Source organism: Arachis ipaensis, chromosome B5, assembly GCF_059453495.1.
Source record: "Arachis ipaensis isolate K30076 ecotype BB chromosome B5, ASM5945349v1, whole genome shotgun sequence".
Classification (NCBI taxonomy): domain Eukaryota; kingdom Viridiplantae; phylum Streptophyta; class Magnoliopsida; order Fabales; family Fabaceae; genus Arachis; species Arachis ipaensis.
Genome location: NC_142440.1, coordinates 27,655,780 through 27,667,148, shown reverse-complemented (window position 1 = coordinate 27,667,148; position 11,369 = coordinate 27,655,780).

The following is an 11,369-nucleotide window of genomic DNA, read 5'->3' as shown; positions in this document are numbered from 1 at the left end:
AAGGCGGTTGCAAAAGCAAGGTTTGGGATCCTGGAATCTACTCTGACATTCAACACCCCGGGAGCCTGAGAATCTATTTGAAGCTGCTCAAAGGCCTTACGTGCCTTGTTTGGGACCCCGGAGGCTGTTGGCATTCCAAACATTGGTGGAGATTTCTGGATGAATTTAAGCACAAGCCACCATAACAGGAAGCTCATCAAATGTCCAACTTAAGGACTTTAACTAAAAGTGTTAGGTGGGAGACAACCCACCGTGGTATGATCGTTCCTTTTTTAATTTTATTTCGTGTTGTTTGTTTTTATTTTTTATTTTATTTCATTGAACCTGGAAGTATTCATAGCATCTACATTAGCACTGCATATTGCATACTGCATAATTGCATAAAAAAAAATAAAATCACCCCACGCGAGCGCGCAGGCCACGCGTGAGCGTGAAAAGGAAATCGGCGTAAAGATTCAACGCCCAGAAAGTTGGGCTGGAATCGTGCGGCTGGTGTGCGTTTAGCACAAAACGGCCCACGCGTTCGCATACCTGACGCGAACGCGTCACTTGCACAACACTTATCCCACGCGAAAGCGTGAGCGACGCTATTATGGCCCCCTAAATAGAAATAGAGAGTTGCGCCAAAACGACGCTGAAACTGTGCGTCTAGCACAATTCACAGCGACGCGTTCGCGTGCCTCACGCGTCCGCGTCACTCATCTTTTACCCAACTTACGCGATTGCGTCAATCACGCGACCGCGTCATACCCCTTTTGCCCCAATCACGCGATCGCGTGGATTTGAATCCACTAACCCCAAGTCACGCGAACCCTAACCCCATCGCGTCGCCCATTCACCCCCAACCCTCCTCTCACCTTTCTCCTTCTCTGCACTCACCACCGCCCCAGCTGCCCAGCTCCGACCACCGCGCCAGACCCGACCGCCGCACCACCCCCAACCACCCAGACCACCTCGCGACACCCCCCCTCTCTTCTTTCTCCCCTTCTTCTCCTCCCTCCCCTCCTAACCATCCCTCCGCCACTGCCCCCCCCCCCCCCGCGGCCAACCTCAGACCGCCGTCTCCCACCACCGCCAGCCATCGCCCCAACCTTCTTTCCCACCTCGCCCAACCCAAACCCCAACCTCCACCCCGTCCCTGCTCCACCACCGCGCCGCCGTGTCACCACCACCATCTCTCTGCCCTCACCTCTGTTCATACACATACCAGGTTCCGCCGAACACCGATTTCTCTATCTTCCGTAGTTAGTTGCATATTTTTCAGATTCTGTTTAATTTAGGATAGTTAGAGATGTAGTTTGTAGCGGATTCTAGGTGGTTAGTTAGCTAGGATGTGGTTAGTGGATTTAGGCCTGATAATTACGCCGTTCTTGTTACTTGTTTTACCTATTCTGCAATTTTGATCTGGCTGTGACGTTAATCCTATTCATATGCTGTTCTTTAATGTTTCACGCTGCTGTTAGACTATTCTTTATTACTCCTATTGTTTGTGACTCTTTGCAGCGGTTTTTAATCTCATATGAATTGTTTTTCTTGCTGTTTATTACCCGAAAACATCCAATTTTAGCCGAAATGCTGCCCAATTTTCTGCGAATTGTTTTATTTTTATCATGTATTAGTTTTGGCAATTTTGAATTTTGTATTACTTAGCTATAACCAAACCAATTTATGAATGCATGGGCTCGCATTCTTATTCCTTTCGATTCCCTGGTTAATAAATTGCATTATTGATGATTTCATTTTAATTTTAGCTACTCCTGTATCTATATGAATTATCATCAATAACCTGATATCCTTCCTTGACTATGAGTTGATTATTCTTTAAACTTGTGAAATTTATTGTTAACTAGGAAACCATTATCATGCCCCCTACTTTAACTTTCTTTTTACTAACTCACTGCTTTCCACTTTCTAACCTCCTTTTTACCTACTAACCACTTTAACTTTCTAACTCAGGGCATAATCTTTGTTTTTCCTATTTAACTTGAATTCCGCTTATCATATATTTTGGATAGCATTTTTTTCTCTTTTCAGACCTTTTCACTCGTATACAATCCAAATTGCACATATATTTAACTCATTTCATGCTTCTCTCGCTCTTTTGCCACTCTGTGCTTATATTGCTATTATTCTATTCGCCTACTTGTTTTCCTGCTTTTGTTCTTCAATTATATCCTGGAATTTATGCTTTTCAGGATGTCTGACCCTCAACGCAAAGAAAAAGACAAAGCAGCCACTGGTAAAAGGAAAAGAGGCAAATCTTCTATGTCCATCCTTGACATTTTGCATGACGACTCCTGGCAGGAAAAGCACTTTACCCCGCAGGAGAAGGCTGACCAGCTCCTCACTGCCACAGATCCAGTTAAATTTGCAAACAGATACTGTGAGCTAAAGTATCCAGTGTTTGCCACTTCCAGGAACATGTACCTGGAGAGAACTCTAAAAATTCTAGAAGAACTACAGCAGTACACCTCCGAACAGATAAAACAGAGAAGCTGTTTCTTCTTGAAAAGAAACTTGACAGAGGTCAATGCTTCTTGGGTCAGAGAATTTTACTGTAACTATTTCAAGACTCCCTGGATGTAGTGCACCTCAGAGGGAAACATATTTTAGTCACTGAGGAAGCTATTGAAGACATCCTCCACCTTCAGCCTAAGTCAGATCAGCCTGACGGTTACCAAAAGACTGAAGAGGATATGAGATTTATGAGATTTCACTGGGATGCTGTCAAGCAGAGAATAGCCCTTAATCCTACTGTCCTATGGGTCATGGGAAAGAATACAGTGATGCCTAAGGGAATCAAGCTGATTTACCTGAATGATGAGGCTCGGCTCTGGCACCAGATTCTGAGCAACTATGTGATGCCGAGCACTCATGAGACAGAGCTGCCCGCTGCTATGATCACCCTCATCTGGTGTGTAATGGAGGGTAAGGACCTGTATCTTCCACGTTTCATCCGGCATTATATGGCCAGGGTCCATGTCAGAGGCACTCTCCCTTTCCCTTATCTAATCACCCAGCTAGGCCGCCGAGCTGACGTGCCTTGGGAGCTGGCCAGTGCGAAGCCAACTACTGCAGATTGCAAGAAGATCATTCTGCACAGCAGGAAGTTTCAGGCTTTAGGCTACAGACCCCCATTCCTCACCGCTTCTGCTGAGACAGCCACATCTTCAGCTGCCCCTTCTGCATCTACTACTGCACCAGCCCCATCCACTGCACGTCCACCTGCTCCTGAGCCCATTTATCATTTGGTGCATCGACTCTTCGCCCGCCTGGATCGTATGGAGTGTTGCGACAAGCGGCGCTATGAGCATATCAAGTTGATGATTCGATCCGGCAGCGACATCACCTCCGAGCCCGACACCCCTTCTGACACATCTGAGGTGGAGGCGGATGATCATGAGGAGGAGACACATGCCCAGGCTGAGCAGGCGGGACCAGAGCAGGCTGCGCCACAGCATGAGGAGCCACACCAGATCCAAGCCGCAGAACTGGAGATTCCTCTACAGTAAGCGCCTTGATAAACCACTATTTTATGGTTTATCTTGTGATCAATTGAGTGGATTTTATCAATCTTTCATACACTTATTCATATTTGCATGAGTTTACGTTTTCCTTCCTGATTTTGTGCTATGATTGAAAACATGCTTCTTTGGTCTTAATTTTGATATGTTTAACCCTCTCTTATTACCATTCGATGCCTTGATATGTGCGTTAAGTGATTTCAGATTACAGGGCAGGAATGGCTTGGAGGATGGAAAGGAAGCATGCAAAAGTGGAAGGAATACAAGAAGTTGAAGGAAGTGTAAAGCTGTCAACCTGACCCTCTCACACTAAAACGGTCATAAATTGAGCTACAGAGATCCAAATGACGCGGTTCCAGTTGCGTTGGAAAGCTAACCTCCGGGGCTTCGATTTGATATATAATATGTCATAGTTTCCCTGACGCTAGGCGACGCGAACGTGCGCTCCACACGGACGCGTCGCAGTGACGAAAATCAGCGTGGCAGATTTCTTCTCCAGCGATTTCTGGGCTGTTTTCGACCCAGTTTTCAGCCTAGAAAACATAGATTAGAGGCTATAAAGTGGGAGAATTCATTCATTCACAATCATCAGCTCATAATTCATAATTTTTAGTTTTAGATGTACTTTTTAGAGAGAGAGGTTCTCTCCTCTCTCTTAGGATTTAGGATTAGGATTCCTCTTAAAGGAATTAGGATTTCTTATTATTTCAACTTAATTATTTCAACTTCTTCTCAGGTTCAATATTCCTTTTATATTTCTATTTATTCTAATGCTTTTATTCGTATCTGACTCATGTTACCAAATTGGCTTATGAACCATTCATGTTAGGATTTTCTTTATTTGATATAAATTGAGGTATTTCAGATTTATGATTCTTATTTAGCTTTTTATATTCTTGCCTTTAATTGATTAACTGGAGGCTCTTGAGTTATCAAACTTATCGTGATTGTTAATTGTTATTTTTGCTAATTGAATTGAATTCCACTAACTCTAGTCTTTCCTTAGGAGTTGGCTAGGACTTGGGGATCTAACTGATTAGTCCACTTGACTTTCCCTTGCTTTCGTAAAGGTTAACTAAGTGGGATTAAACTCAATTCTCATAAGGATAACTAGGATAGGACTTCCGAATTTTCATACCTTGCAAAGAGTTTTATTAGATATTAATTTATTAATTCCTGCAATTTATTTTCCTTGTTCAAACCTTTCAAAACCCAAAAACACTGTTTTCCATAACTAATAATAAGAACACCTCCCTGCAATTCCTTGAGAAGACGACCCGATGTTTGAATACTTCGGTTTATAAATTTTATTGGGTTTGTTACTTGTGACAACCAAAACGTTTGTAAGAAAGGATGATTGCTTGGTTTAGAAACTATACTTGTAACGGAAATTTATTCTTAATTCTAAACCGTCAAGCATCCGTTCTTCAAAATGGCGCCGTTGCCGGAGAATTGCAAACGTGTGCCTTATTATTGGTTATTGTAAATATTTGCTTTTTGTTTGTTTATTTGTTTTTATTTTTGTTTTTATTTTTGATTTTTCATAAATTAAGAGGTTATTGGTTTTTATTTAGTTATTAAAAAAAATTTCAAAAAATTTGTTCTGGGTGTTCATCTTGATCTTCAAGTTATTCTTCGTGTTCATCTTGACCTTCAAGTTGTTCTTAGCTGTTTTCTTCATTTTGATCTAAAAATTTTAAGTTTGGTATCATTTTATTATTTTTCTCTTTCCTCATTTAATTCAAAAATATTTTTTCTCTTTATTTTAATTGAATTTTCGAAATTTATAAAAAAAAATTTAGATTTCTATTTTTTAATTTTTATCTTATCTTATCTTAGCTTTAAATTTCAAAATTCAAATCTTTTTCAAAAATCATATCTTTTTCAAAATCTTATCTTATCTTATTTCAAAAATCAATTTTCAAAATTCAATATTCAAATTTCAAATTTCAAATTTCATAATTTAATTTTCAAATTCAAAATTTAAATTTCAATAACCTTTTTAATTTAAAATTGTTTTTATTTTCGTTTTTATTTTTTATTTGTTATTATGAGTTCTCACCCCCGTCGCTTTGAGTTTGGTTCTAATAATGTTGAAAGGAATGGAAGCTATAACAGGAGCATGCATCAAGGTCAGAACAATCAGAGATGGACGGAGCCACGAGGATCTGATCAACCCTTTTGGCAACAACATCCTCCAAGATACCATGAACCACGACCATTCCAGAATGCATGCCCAGACACTAGATATGGTGGACCCCCTTGTAATTACCAACAAGCCCCATCATATGCCTATGAACCACCTCCTCAACACAGATTTGAAACACCACACTCCCCTACAACCAAACACCCCCATATGACCCTAATCCTTATCCACCACACCAACCACCATATGAACCACACCCAGAACCACCACCTCAATATTCTCCATCTCCATATCCTTATCAAGAAGAACTACCTCCGTATTATGAGCCCTCTCTCCCAACCAATGAACCCTCATATCCACCCCAATCTCCAATGGATGACACCCTTCGTGTTCTTCTTCAAGGACAAGTGAAGATGCAAAGGGGCGTACTGGAACTCACTACTGCCTTAACCGAGGTAGTAAATAAATTAGCTTCCCAACATCTGAGCACTCAAAGTACTCCCATGACTACATGTGGAGAATCAAAAGAAGAGCGTAGCATGAAAGAGACACTAGAAACTTCGGTGGATAATGAGAAACATGGCTTTGTATTAGAACAAGTGGAGGAAGCCATAATAGTTGCAGAGAAAGAAGTAGTTGAAGATTTAGGAGATGCAGAACCTCCATGAGAAAGTCAAGTTATAGAGCCTCCTTCAAAGACGTTTGAAATTGATGTTGAGGAGGGTGTACAACCTCCAAGGCATATCACGGCTAAAGACTTTGAAGAGGTTGATCAAGAGATGGAGATTAAAGAAGAAGAAGCACAACCTCCCATGCCCTTGGTGAGCAATGAAGAGGAGATTAAATTGGAAGAAAGCTACCAAGAGGAAGAGGTTGAAATTGAAGAAGCTTACAATGAGGTGGAAGTTGTCCAAGAAGAGCACAAGGGAGTGGAGCTTAAAATCACCTTGTCAAAGTTACTGGAGACCTCTCCCCAAAGGCCATTACCTCCCAATACAACATTCAAGTGGGTAAAATTCATATCCCTTAGCTTTCTCATTCCACTTGAATATGGTTTACTTGAGACAGATGGAAAACTTAGAGCTCTCTGTGGCTTTAAGAGTAAGAGGGAGATGGTTAGTGGTTGGAGTTGTCAAGCAAGGTTCAACATGGTTGTGTACTCAAAGTTTAAATGCAAGGGTTGGTGTAAAGCTCAACTAAATGGGTCTAGGAAGTTATTTGGCCGCTTTAGTGATGGAATCTAGATTGCTTGCTACCCGGATGGAATCATGATGATCAACAAGAAGACGGGTGCAAAAGCAAGGTTTGGGACCCCGGAATTCATTCTGGCAATCAACACTCTCGGGGCCTGGTCATCTGCTTTAACTTGCTTGAAGGCTTTATGTGCCTAGTTTGGGATCCCGGAGGATATTGGATTTGCAAACACTGGTGGAGATTCAAGGATTAGTACAAGCACAAGCCACCATGACAAGGAGCACACCAACTGTCCAACTTAAGGACTTTAACTAAAAGTGCTAGGTGGGAGACAACCCACCATGGTATGATCGTTCCTTTCTCAATTTTAATTTTATTTCGTTTTGTTTGTTTTTAGTTTTATTCTATTTTATTGAACCTGGAACTATTCATAACATCCATATCAGCATTGCATTTTGCATTCTGCATTTTTCATGCATAAAAAAAAAGCACGCACGCGACACAGCAGCGTCACTGACGCGTCCGCGTCACCAGTGCGTTTTGGAAGAAAAGAAAAGTGAACAGAGAGTCACGCGAGAGCGTGGCTGGAGGCGTGCCTTTGGACAAATTGATCCACGCGACCGCGTCGCTGACGCATCCGCGTCATGTGGGAAAAATGCCTCCCACGCGTCCGCGTCACCTACGCGAACGCGTGGCTCTGTAAAATCGACGTAAAGGGGTGTATGGCAGTATGTTATGCTGGACCGGGGCTGGAATGATGCTAGTCGCACAAGCCCTATCACGTGAACGCGTGCCCCACGCGTCCGCGTCGTTTTCCAGTCTTGGCCATTCACGCGATCGCGTCCACCACGCGAACGCGTCACCCAGGTTTTTGGCAAAATGCATTTAAAACAGAGAGTTGCGCGACTGCGAGGCTACCCTCGCGCTAATGGCACAAATCACTCAACGCGAACGCGTGATCCACGCGTCCGCGTCACTTCATAGAAGCGCTATCCGCGTGAACGCGTGACCCACGCACTCGCGTCGCCTGCGCCGCACAACTTATCCACATCAGCGCCAATTATCTTATCTTTTCTTTTCTAATCCTATTTTCTTCTATCTTTTCTTCTTTCTTCTTCCTTTTCTTACTTTCTTCTTTTTCATCTCTTTAACTTCTCATCCCTCTTCACTTCCATTCTATTTCATTTTAATTTATTTGCATACTTTCATTCATTGCATTATTTTCATTGGTGTTAGAAATTTATTTGGGTCATTATTTTCTATATTTTTGTGGATTATTAAAGGAATTATTTGACAATTATATATTACCTTTTAAAAGGTTACTTGCATGTTCAATTTAATACATTCAATAACATATTTACCATGCATGCGATGTGTTTGTGAAAACGCCCGTATGGCATTGTGCACTATTTTTAGATTTATTTTATTCTACTACTCTAAATGCTTGTTTTTCACAAAACTCTTTTTATATTTTATTACTTAAATATAATTGTTATTACAAACATGTTGTTAGTTTGAAAGACTTGGTAATCTAACTTGGACATTGAATGCTTGATCTATGCTACTCATGCCTTTGCCAGCATGCCAATAAACATCTTGCATTTAATTGTCATTACATGCACTTGCTATATTTCCATTGATGAACTTTTTACATGTAGTCATGACCATGTGTTAATGTCATTCTTCTTTATTGTGCATTGATTACCACCTTTCCCGCTCTCTTCCTTGCTCTAACTCTTAGCTTTAAAAGTTACTTTCTTTTTCCCTTTTCAGGATGGTCACCAAGAAGGGTAAAGAGAAAGCTACTCACAAACCACTGGCAAGGAAAGGAACAAAAAGAGCCCCAGCTGAGGAACCACAACCCCCATCCACTTGCACATCTTAGCATGCACCGAGGACGGTGCAATCTTTAAGTGTGGGGAGGTCGATACCGACTTCTATGGGTTAGTTACTTCATATTTCAAACACCAATGTTTAATTTTCTTTGTTAAATTATTTGTTGTATTTGCATATTTGTTTGATTTTATGCATTTAGTTACTACTTGGTTAAAGTAATAAATTTCTTTTAAAACTCTATTTTTGAAAAATTTCACTAATTTAAATTGAAAAATTTGTGTTAAACTTGTTTGAAAGTTGTATTTGGAACATGGTTTTTGAGCCAAAGAACACACAACCTGTGAGACTTTGAGCTTATTTATATGGTTACATTATTTAACCATAAATTTTTATTCTTGTGTGTTTTCTTCTCTATGATTGCAATCTTTACTTTGTTTCAGTCTATATGTCCAATATTTAGTGTATTTACATGCTTGCATATGATTGAGGCCATTATTTGTTATTAGCTCACTTATCCCAAATAAGCCTACCTTTTACATCACCCTTGTTAGCCACCTTGAGCCTTTTATCCCCATTTATTCTGTTCTATAACCACATCACTAGCCTTAAGCAAAAAAATAATTAAATACCCTAATTGAATCTTTGGTTAGCTTAAGATAGAGATTGTGTAACAATTAAGTGTGGAAAAACTATGGGAACATGGGTTAATAAGGGAATGTGTTATGTTTTTCTACTTTGATAAAATATTAGGAATTTGGGTACCTACTCATGTCAGACTAGAAAAATTAAAAATCCATGTGCATTGATAAGTTATGTTTATTCTTCTATAAAAAAAAATTAAGTAATTAAATAAGGGGATACAATATATATATATATATATCCCAAATGCAAAAAGAATCAATGCACATTGGACAAAATTCAAAAATAAGTTTGATACATGAGCATGTAATACAAAAGTGAAAAAAATTTGGGTAGCTAGGTAAAGCATTTTTAAATTATATAAAGTATGTATATGTTAGGTGAGATCTTAGACTAATCAAGGATTCACTTTGTTAGCTCACTTAACCTTATATATATATCCTTACCTTTACCTCAGCCCCATTATAACCCTGAAAAGACCTCATGATGTTTGCATTGGTATACTAAATATTTGTTGATTGGTTAGATGAAGAACAATGTTGAGAAAGCATGACTAGAGAAGAGTAGAGTGAATTACCCTATAGACTTGAGAGATTAGAGTGATATACACTACTAGTAAGGGTTCAATGCTTGATTCTATGTTTCCTGCTTTCATGAGCTATCTTCTTACAAGTTTACTTGTCTTTTATTGTATAATTTGAATTAGTGAAATCTGATTTATGTTTGTCTTGGAAGATTTATTTACTTTTAACCAAGTAGGTAGAAACATTTTTGCATTTAGTTGAATTCATATAGATAGGATTGCATTTCATACATTTTACCATTCATCTTCACTCCTTTATAGCTTCTCTTGAGTTTAGCATGAGGACATGCTAATGTTTAAGTGTGGGGAGGTTGATAAACCACTATTTTATGGTTTATCTTGTGCTCAATTGAGTGGATTTTATCAATCTTTCATACACTTATTCATATGATTTGCATGAGTTTACGTTTTCCTTACTGATTTTGTGCTATGATTGAAAACATGCTTCTTTGGTCTTAATTTTGATATGTTTAACCCTCTCTTATTACCATTCGATGCCTTGATATGTGCGTTAAGTGATTTTAGATATTACAAGGCACGAATGGCTTGGAGGATGGAAAGGAAGCATGCAAAAGTGGAAGGAATACAAGAAGTTGAAGGAATTGTAAAGCTGTCAGCCTGACCCTCTCGCACTAAAACGATCATAACTTGAGCTACAGAAGTCCAAATGATGCTGTTTCAGTTGCGTTGGAAAGCTAACCTCCGGGGCTTTGATTTGATATATAATATGTCATAGTTTTTCTGATGCTAGGTGACGCGAACGCGCGCTTCACGCGGACGCATCGCAGTGACGAAAATCAGTGTGGCAGATTTCTTCTCCAGCGATTTTTGGGCTATTTTTGACCCAGTTTTCGGCCTAGAAAACACAGATTAGAGGCTATAAAGTGGAGGAATCCATTCATTCACAATCATCAGCTCATAATTCATAATTTTTAGTTTTAGATGTAGTTTTTAGAGAGAGAGGTTCTCTCCTCTCTCTTAGGATTTAGGATTAGGATTCCTCTTAAAGAAATTAGGATTTCTTATTATTTCAACTTCTTCTTAGATTCAATATTCCTTTTATATTTCTATTTATTCTAATGCTTTTATTCGTATCTGACTCATGTTACCAAATTGGCTTATGAACCATTCATGTTAGGATTTTCTTTATTTGATATAAATTGAGGTATTTCAGATTTATGATTCTTATTTAGCTTTTTATATTCTTGGCTTTAATTGATTAACTGGAGGCTCTTGAGTTATCAAACTTATCGTGATTGTTAATTGTTATTTTTGCTAATTGAATTGAATTCCACTAACTCTAGTCTTTCCTTAGGAGTTGGCTAGGACTTGGGGATCTAACTGATTAGTCCACTTGACTTTCCCTTGCTTTCGTAAAGGTTAACTAAGTGGGATTAAACTCAATTCTCATAAGGATAACTAGGATAGGAATTCCGAATTTTCATAC